An 8,947-nucleotide genomic window follows, 5' to 3' on the forward strand; every position below is an offset into this window, starting at 1 on the left:
AGGTGTCTGGTCACCCTGTTCTGAAAACACATAAACTTTCAAAGGTAACATACATGTCTGCATTAACACAGGTATGGACTGTGCATTGTACACAAGCCAGTCAAAGATGATTTTTTTTATGTTTGAGCAGGTGAAATATATGTCATATGTCTTGTAGTTTTTCTAGGTTTATTTTTTTAATTTTTTACTTAGGATTTTCAAGGGGTCTTCCCCAATCAAATCTGATCTCAATCAACCTTGAACAAATCTACAGACTTTTGTTTTCTATGGAAATAAAAGCATAAACTCTTTCCCAAAGCAATATATTTTCTGACTTACATTTTAAAGTTAAGGCACTCATAAAGTGTCTAGGCTGGTTAAATTCATCAGTCTCTTCCACAATCCAGTGTCTCTCAGCAGCTGTCATTCTCTGTTCATTAGTGTTCAAAAAATTCAGAATCAACAAGACACCATATAGGATCCAGATTCTCTGTGTAATTTCCATCTTTATATGGCTTATCTTTCTTATATTATTTTATTCTCTCTTTAAAGTCTTTATTTTATTATTTACAAACTACTTAATTTTTTCTGTGACTGTCTATATCTAATTTTCTTTTCTTTCTTAAGCCTATGCACATTTTTTAAAACACTGTAACCTGTTTAGAGGTTTTTTTTTCTGTCTGAATCTGTCTTTACTGAGCATCTGCAGCATTTTATGATTGCATGAGACAAATCTTAACTGCTATGTCAGCTGCCACATGGCTCAGCTTAGTGCATGGTGCTGGTGGCTGGCTCCAACCAGCAGGCTCCAGCCGGTATCCGTGTCTCTGACACCACTAAGTCTACCCAAGAGACTGTGATCAACAGGAAGACATGTTTGACTCCATGTTCCAACTCTTTTTTAAAGCTTTTTCAGGCCTTATGTGGATACATGTTGCCCCATGTTGGGTGCCATGTGGAATCAGACTTTCCTTTTTGGGCCTCTAGTTCACAAAAAAATGACACAGAGACATATTATTAATTATGAAAATGTGGCCTTAGCTTAGGCTGGTTTCTAACTAGCTCTTATGACTTAAATTAACCCGTATCTTTTAATCTATGTTCTTTTATGTGGCTCGGTTACCTTTACTCTGTTTTGCCCATTCTGCTACCTCTCCATCTGGCTGGCAACTCTGCCTTTCTTCTTTCCAGAGTTCTCTCTGTCTAGAAGTTCCTTCTATACCTCCTGCCTAGCTATTGACCATTTAGCTTTTTATTAAATCAATCACAGCAACACATCTTCACATAGTGTAAAGGAATGTTCTACATCAGGAGTCATGCTGCTCAGAAAAAACCATGGATGGGCTCTCCAAATACAGCATGACTGCTATTTGTCAGTTCAACATCTGCACTGGTGCATCTAGGTCTAGCCAACATCTGTGACCATATTCTTCTCAACATTCATCCTGGGCTAAGAACCATGTCCCGCCTCATACCTGGCCTGCGTGAGGGTTTGTCCTATCTTGGTCTCCCTGCATGCACAGAGTCCCAGTTCTCTTGCATTGGCAATGGAATCCCAGCCCTTTCTGGGATTTAACTAAATATGTGTATCTAAAATGAAGAGTCGACCTGGGAGCCTGCAGGTTCCTAAACCAAGGGAAGCAGGTAAGCTAAATGCAGAACTTCCCTTCTCCATTCCTCCAAATCCAGCCCCTCAGTATCATCCCCAGCTCTGTAGCAGACCACCTGCTGCAACCTCTCACCCCCTCACCCTCATCTCCAGGTTCACACAGATCTTCCCCTCCAAACTTGCTTCCCCCCACTCATTGCTTTATTGTAGCCCCCACCTCTAAAAGGTATTCCCTGGGAACACACAGGCCACTCCAGCCAAGGAAGCAGGCAGCCTAACTGTGGATATTTACTGCTCCCTTCTCTCCTCCAAATCCAATCTCCCAATCTTATCCCCATCTCTATAGCAGGCTCACCCCCATTCTGTAGCATACCACCTGCTGAGGCCTCTTCCTCCTCCTCTCTGCCCCCATTTCCAGTGGACCACACAGATCTCCTCCAACCTTCCTCCCCACTCATCCTGTTATCCCAGCTCCCAACACCAGCAGGCATTCCCTGGGACCTGCCAGCTCAGCCTGCCACAGAAGCAAGGAGGCCAGTGAGCAGGTAGACAAGCTTCAGATCTTCACTCTCCCTCCTCTCCTCCAATCCAGGTCTCCAGTCTCATGTCCAGCTCTGTAACAGTCACCTGTTGTGGCCTCTCCTCACTCTCTGCCCTCATCCTCAGTGGACTAAGCAGGTCCTAGTGGAACATCATGTTTTCCTCCCTCCTGTGGATCCCCTTACCCCCTCCCAGTCCATCTCCATTCCTAAGTGTCAGTTCCCAATACCTAGGAACTCATCTTGCCCATAATCCACAGTAGTCATTCCTATCGAGATCCTAATTTCCTACCAGGCAACACAGAGTCACCACCACACTTTCCTAAGAACCAGAGAGGGCAACAGAAAACGAGGAACAAAACACCCATCCTGCAATGACAAGACCAGATATCAACACCTAAAATTATAATCTTCCCAAACCCAGATGCCTAGATGCCAGCATAAAAACACAATCAATAACAGCCAAGACAATATGTCTCCACAAAAGCCCAGCAACCCTACCACAGCAGGCCCTGAGTATTGCAACAAAGCAGAAGTCAAGACAAAGACCTGAAAATGCCTTTATGATAAAAGTCCTTAAAGAGGAAATCAATAAATCCCTTAAAGAAATCTATGAAACCACAAACAAACATGGAGTAAAAATGAGTAAAACAGTTCAAGATCTGAAAGCAGAAATAGAAACAATAAAGAACACCCAAACTGAGGGAAATCTGGAAATGAAAAATATAGAACAGGAACCTCAGAGGCAAGCCTCAGCAGCAGAGTACAAGAGATGGAAGAAAGAATCTCAGGCACTGAAGACATAATAGAAGAAATGGATACCTCTGTCAATGGAAATGTTAAATCTAAAAAATCCTGGCATAAAACATCCAGAAAATCTGGGATACTATGAAAAGACCAAATCTAAGAATAGTAGGAATAGAGGAAGGAGAAGAAATCCAGATCAAAGGCACAGAAAATGTCCTCAACAAAATCATAGAAAAAAAAATTCCCTAACCTAAAGAATGAGACACCTATCAAGGCACAAGAAGCATGCAGAACACCAAATAGATTGAGCCAAAATGAAATTCCTCTGAGTATATAATAATCAAAACACTTAACCTACCGAACAAAGAGAGAATATCAAAAGCTGCAAGAGTTTAAAAAGCCCAAATAACATGAAGGCAATTCTACTAGAATAACACCTGACTGCTCAGTGGAGACTATGAAAGCCAGAAAGGCTGGGACAGACGTTCTCCAGACTCTAAGAGAACAGAGATGCCAGGACAAAATACTATATCCAGAAAAACTTTTGTGTGTGTGTGTGTGTGTGTGTGTGTGTGTGTGTGTGTGTGTGTGTGTTTCAAGACAGGGTTTCTCTGTGTAGTTTTGGTGTCTGTTTTGACTCTCACTCTGTAGACTAGGCTGGTCTTAAACTCACAGAGATCCACCTGGTTCTGCCTCCCAAATGATTAAAGGCGTGCGCCGCTGCTGCTGCTGCTGCTGCTGCTGCTGCTGCTGCTGCCGCCGCCGCCGCCGCCGCCGCCGCCGCCGCCGCCGCCGCCGCCGCCTCCGCCGCCACTGCCGCCACCACCACCCAGCTTAGAAAAACTTTTAATAGACAGAGAAAATAAGACATTCCATGATAAAACCAAATTCAAGCAGTATCTACAAATCCAGCCCTACAGAAGGTGATAGAAAGAAAATTCCAAACTAAAAAGGTTAACTACACCCATGAGGACACAGGGAATAAAGAATCTCAGAGCAGCAAAATCAAAAGAAGGGAAGTATATACACCACCAACATCAACAACAACAGGAATCAACAAACACTGCCCATTGATAACTCTCAACATCAATAATCTCATTTCCCCCAATAAAAAGACAGACTAATAGAATGGATGTGAAAACAGGTTCCATCCTTCTGCTGCATCCAAGAAACACGTTAACACCAAGGATCAGCATCGCCTCAGGGCAAAAGGACGGAAAAAGATATTCCAAGCAAATGGATGTAAGAAGCAAGCTGGTGTTGCCACTTTAATGTCTGGAAAAATAGACTTCAAATCAAAACTAATCAGATGAGACAGGGAAGGAATCTATGTACTCATTCAAGAAAAACTTCACCAAGAGTGTATTGCAGTGCTTAACATCTATGCACCAAACACAAGGGCACCCAAGTTCATAAAAGAAACACTACTGCAGCTTAAATCACACATTGACCCTTACATACTGATAGTGCGAGACTTCAATACCCCACTCTCACCAATACACAGGTCATTCAGACAAACGAAACAGAGAAATGCTGGAGCTAACAGATGTTATAAACCAAATGGACCTAATGGATATTTACAGAACATTTCACTCGAACATAAAAGAATATACCTTCTTCGCAGCACCTCATGGAACTTTCTCCAAAACCGATCACATACTAGGAGACAAAACAAATCTCAACAGATACAATAAAATTTAAATAACATCCTGCATCCTATCTGACCACCATGGATTAAAGATACTAACAACAACAGAAAGATTACAAACTCATAGAAACTGAACAACTCAATATCAAATGAAAAATAGGTCAAGGCCAAAATTAAGAAATAAATTAAAGACTTTCTAGAATTGAATGAAAATGAATATACAACATACCCCAACTTACAGGACACATTGAAAGTTCATAGCACTAAGTGCCTACAAAAAAAATTGGAGAGAGTTCATACTAATAACTTAACAGCACACCTGAAAGCTCTAGAACATAAAGAAAAAAATAACATCCAAAAGGAGTAGACAGCAAGAATAATCAAACTCAGGGCTGAAATCACTTAAAATAGAAACAAACAAACAAAACAAAGAATCAACAAAACAAAGTTGTTTCTTTGAGAAAATCAATAAGATTGACAAATCCTTATCCAAACTAACTAAAAGGTGAAGAGAGAATACCAAATTAAGAAAATGAGAAATGAAAAAGGAGACACCAAGAAAATCGAGAGAATCGTAAGGATATACTTTAAAAACCTATATACAACTGAATTGGAAAATCTAAAAGAAATGGATAGTTTTCTTGATATGTACTATTTACCAAAGTTAAATCAAGCTCAGATAAGCAATTTAAACATACCTATTACCCTAGAAGCTGTCATTAGAAATCTCCCAACCAAAAAATGCCCAGGGCCAGATTGTTTTTAATGCAGAATTCTGCCTGACTTTCAAAGAAGAATCAATGCCAATACTTCTCAAATTATTCCACAAAACAGAAACAGAAGGAATATTGCCCAATTCATTTCATAAGGCCACTGTTCCCCTGATACCCAACCCACATAAAGATTCAACAAAGAAAGAGAATTATAGACAAATTTCCCTTATGAACATAGATGCAAAAATACTAAATAAAATACTTGCAAACTGAATCAAAGAACACATCAAAAAGATCATCCACCATGATCAGGTAGGCTTCTTCCCAGAGATGCAGGAATGGCTCAACATACATAAATCAATAAATATAATGCACCATATAAAAAAACTGAAAGAAAAAACTCACATGATTATCTCATTAGACAAAGTTCAACACCCCTTCGTGATAAAGGGCCTGGAGAGGTTAGGGATACAAGGGATATACCTCAATGTAATAAAGGCAATTTATAGCAAGCCCAAATATAACAGCAATTTAAATGGGGAGAAACTAAAAGCAATTCTACTAAAATCAAGAAGATAAGGTTGCCCACTCTCTCCATACCTACTCAATATAGTACTTAAAGTCTTAGCTGAGCAATAAGACAACTGAAGGAGATCAAGGAGATACAAATTGGAAAGGAAGTTAAAGTATCTTTATTTGTAGATGATATGATTGTATACCTAAGTGACCCTAAAAATTCCACCATGGAATGCCCAAAGCTGATAAATACTTTCAGCAAAGTAACTGGATACTGTAAGAGAGTGTTACAACTCTAGAGGGAAAGGCATCCTAACTGCTCGGGGAATCAGGCGATACCTTGAGCTGCTAGAACAGCTATGGCAGCTAGAGCTGCAATGGAACAGCTCAGCCCTGGAGGGGAAAGTATCCTGACTCTTTGCGGAGTCAGGCTACACCTTGAGTTGTGGTGAGGTGGGGAATGGTCTCCCCGCAGGACATAGCAATCCTGCTCCTCTCCTGGAGAGCCACTACAACTAAGCTTTGCTCAGCCCCTGCTTAAGGGGCTTCCCAGCAAAGCTGTGTTTCTTCTCAGGCCCAAGATGTTGCTTCTTTTGTGTCAAAAATGTAAAAACTCCTCCAGCTCCTGTGAAAAATTTTTACTTTTTCTGCTGCGCCTTTGCTCAGTCCCCTAAGGGACATCTCAGCAAGGTTCTTCTGTTTAGCTCCCCCTTGCTCAGCCCTCTAAGGGGTGTCTCAGCAAGGTTCTTCTGTTTAGCTCCCCCTTGCTCAGCCCTCTAAGGGATGTCTCAGCAAGGTTCTTCTGTTTAGCTCCCCCTTGCTCAGCCCTCTAAGGGATGTCTCAGCAAGGTTCTTCTGTTCTGCTCTGCCTTGCTCAGCGCTGTTCCCCTCCCCGGAAAGGGAATGTCTCTGCATCGTTTTTTCTGCTCAGTCCTCTAAGGGATGTCTTAGCAAGGTTCTTCTTCTCTGCACCAGCGAATGAAGACCTTCACACCCAAAACTCTTTAGAGAAAGAGATTTATTTGGGAAGGAGGAGTCCAGGAGAGTGGCTGCCTCTGCCGGGTGGGAAAGAACAGCTGACAATTGAACAGGCAGGTGGTTTATATAGGATTTCTTAGGGGTGGAGTTTCTCCAGGGAGAAGATTTTCTGTCCAGGGATTGGTTAGTTTTTCTGCTCAGGGATTGGTTAGTTTTGTTGGTCAGGGGCAGAGATGACTGTGATTTCAGAGTCAAACTGTGTTTCTTTCACTGGCCTTTCTTAGCTTTTTGGCTCTAATTCTAAGGCCAAGTTATATTTCTTTCACTGGCTCTGATTCTAGGGACAAATTGTGTTTCTTTAGTTCTGGTTTCAGAGTCAGGGCATGTTTCTTTGGTTCTTGGTTCAGGATAGGGTGTTTCTTTCTCTGGCTCAAGTCCCAGAGCTAGGCTGTGTTTCTTTCACTGAGTCTGGGCTCCAGAGTCAGGGTGGGTTCTTTCGGCTGGCCTTTTTCCCCCTACAGATACAAAATTAACTCACAAAAATTAGTAGCTTTTCATCATAGAAATGACAAATGGACTGAGAAAGAAATCAGGGAAACAACACCTTTTACAATAGCCTCAAATAATATAAATTATCTTAGGATCACTCTAACCAAACAAGTGAAAGACTTGAATGATTAAAAACCTTAAGACATTAAAGAAAGAAACTGAAGAAGATATCAGAAGATGGAAAGATCTCCTATGCTCATGGATTGGCAGGATTAAAAATATAGTAAAATTGGCCATCCTACTAAAAGCAAATCTACAGATTCAATGAAATTGCCATCAAAATTTCAACACAATTCTTCACAGATCTCGAAAGGACAACTTTCAACTTCATATAGAAACACACACACACACACACACTGATTGCTAAAATAATCCTGAATAATAAATAATCTGCTGGAGGTATCACCATCCCTGATTTCAAATTGTATTATAGAGCTATAGTAATAAAAAAGCATTTTATTGTCACAAAAATAGACATGTTGATCAATGGAATTGAACTGAAAACCCAGACATAAATCCACACACCTATTGACGCATGATCTTTGATAAAGAAGCCAAAAATACACACTGGAAAAAAAGACAGCATCTTCAATAAACGGTGCTGGTCACACTGGATGGCTGTATGTAGAAAAATGCAAATAGATCCATATCTATCATCCTGCATAAAACTCAACTCTAAATGGATCAAAGACCTTAATATAAGGCCAGATACACTGAATCTGCTAGAAAAGAAAGTGGGCAATAGTCTTAAACTCATTGGCACAGGAAAAAATTCCTAAACAGAACACTGCTGTTAGCACAAACACTAAGATCAACAACTAATAAAAGGCATCTCATGAAACTGAAAAGTTTTTGTACAGCAAAGGACATATCATTCAGACAACACGGCAGCCTACAGAAAGGGGAAAAAAATTTACCAACTACACGTCTGATAGAGAGCTGATGTCCAAAGTAAATATAAAGAACTCAAGAAACTAGATGTCAAGAAATCAAATGACCCCATTAAAAAGGGGGTACAGAAATAAACAGAATTCTCAAAAGAGGAAACACAAATGGCTGAGAAACACTTAAAGAAACATTCAACATCTGTCCTCATCAGGGAAATGCAAATCAAAACTATTTTGAGATTTTATTTACACTCATAAGAATGGCTAAGATCAATAACACAAGTGACAGCTCATGCTGATGAGGATGTGGAGCAAGAACACACCTCCATTGCTGGTGAGAGTAAAAACTTGTACAGCTGCCACAGAAATGAGTGTAGTGATCTTCAGGAAGACAGAAATAGATCTACCTCAAGATCCAGCTCTACCACTCTTGGACACATACCCAAAGGATGCTTCAACCTACCACAAAAATACTTGTTCAATCATGTTCCTTGCTGCCCTATTCATAATAGCTAGAAATTAGAAACAATCTAGATGTCCCTCAACAGAAGAATGGGTAAATAAAATGTGGTACATTTACACAATAGAGTACTTTTCAGCTGTTAGAAGATGAAATTTGCTGGGTGGTAGTGGTGCACACCTTTAATCCCAGCACTTAGGAGGCAGAGGCAAGAGGATCTCTGCGAGTTTGAGGCCAACCTGGGCTACAAAGCGAGTTCCAGGACAGCCAGGACTGTTACACAGAGAATCTATCTTGAAAAACAAAAACAAATGAAATTCAC

The sequence above is a fragment of the Peromyscus eremicus genome, chromosome 3 (assembly GCF_949786415.1).
Source record: "Peromyscus eremicus chromosome 3, PerEre_H2_v1, whole genome shotgun sequence".
Classification (NCBI taxonomy): domain Eukaryota; kingdom Metazoa; phylum Chordata; class Mammalia; order Rodentia; family Cricetidae; genus Peromyscus; species Peromyscus eremicus.